Source organism: Arachis hypogaea, chromosome 13 (genome assembly GCF_003086295.3).
Source record: "Arachis hypogaea cultivar Tifrunner chromosome 13, arahy.Tifrunner.gnm2.J5K5, whole genome shotgun sequence".
NCBI classification, from domain to species: domain Eukaryota; kingdom Viridiplantae; phylum Streptophyta; class Magnoliopsida; order Fabales; family Fabaceae; genus Arachis; species Arachis hypogaea.
This window is the reverse complement of record NC_092048.1, coordinates 60,922,514-60,923,687: the sequence shown is the minus strand read 5'-3', so window position 1 is coordinate 60,923,687 and position 1,174 is coordinate 60,922,514. Positions and strand designations below refer to the sequence as shown.

At 41.7% G+C, this 1,174-nt stretch overlaps 1 non-coding gene across 1 annotated transcript; it reads left to right on the top strand.

Annotated features, from left to right (window-relative positions):
• The first annotated feature begins 802 nt into the window (after window positions 1–802).
• LOC112738986 (small nucleolar RNA R71) lies at window positions 803–910 on the top strand. Its single transcript, XR_003169930.1, has one exon. It is a non-coding gene; the product is annotated as a small nucleolar RNA R71 (small nucleolar RNA).
• Window positions 911–1,174: the final 264 nt, after the last annotated feature.

Here is a 1,174-nt window from a genome sequence, read left to right as displayed (position 1 = left end):
TGGGATTCACGTCCTCTCCCTCCCTTGTAGGTTCGGCCATGATGGTTAAATCAATGGCCTTGCACTCTCTTTTTGGATTCTCTTCTGTATTGCTTGGGAGTGTACTAGGAGGAGTTTCAGTGACTCTTTTACTCAGCTGGCCCACTTGTGCCTCCAAATTCCTAATGGAGGACCGTGTTTCATTCATGAAACTTACAGTGGCCTTAGATAGATCAGAGACTATATTTGCTAAGCTAGATGGATTCTTCTCAGAACTCTCTGTCTGTTGCTGAGTGGATGATGGAAAAGGCATGCTATTGCTAAACCTGTTTCTTCCACCATTATTAAAGCCTTGTTGAGGCTTTTGTTGATCCTTCCATGAGAAATTTGGATGATTTCTCCATGAGGGATTATAGGTGTTTCCATAGGGTTCACCCATGTAATTCACCTCTGCTATTGTAGGGTTCTCAGGATCATAAGCTTCTTCTTCAGAAGATGCCTCTTTAGTACTGTTGGATGATTCCTTCAATCCATTTAGACTCTGAGAGATCATATTGACTTGCTGAGTCAATATTTTATTCTGAGCCAATATGGCATTCAGAGTATCAATTTCAAGAACTCCCTTCCTCATAGGCATCCCATTATTCACAGGATTCCTTTCAGAAGTGTACATGAACTGGTTATTTGCAACCATATCAATGAGTTCTTGAGCTTCTGCAGGCGTTTTCTTTAGGTGAATGGATCTACCTGCAAAATGGTGCAGTGACATCTTTGATAGCTCAGACAGACCATCATAGAATATATCCAGGATGGTCCATTCTGAAAGCATGTCAGAAGGACACTTTTTGGTCAGTTCCTTGTATCTCTCCCAAGCTTCATAGAGGGATTCACCTTCCTTTTGTCTGAAGGTCTAAACATCCACTCTAAGCTTGCTAAGCTTTTGAGGAGGAAAGAACTTGGCTAAGAAAGCCGTGACCAGCTTATCCCAAGAGTTCAGGCTATCTTTAGGTTGAGAGTCCAACCATACTCTAGCTTTGTCTTTTACAGAAATGGGAAAAGCATAAGCCTGTAGACCTCGAGATCAACCCCATTGGCCTTAACAGTATCACAGATCTGCAAGAATTCAGTTAAGAACTAAAAAGGATCTTCTGATGGAAGTCCATGAAACTTTCAGTTCTGTTGCATCAGAGAAACT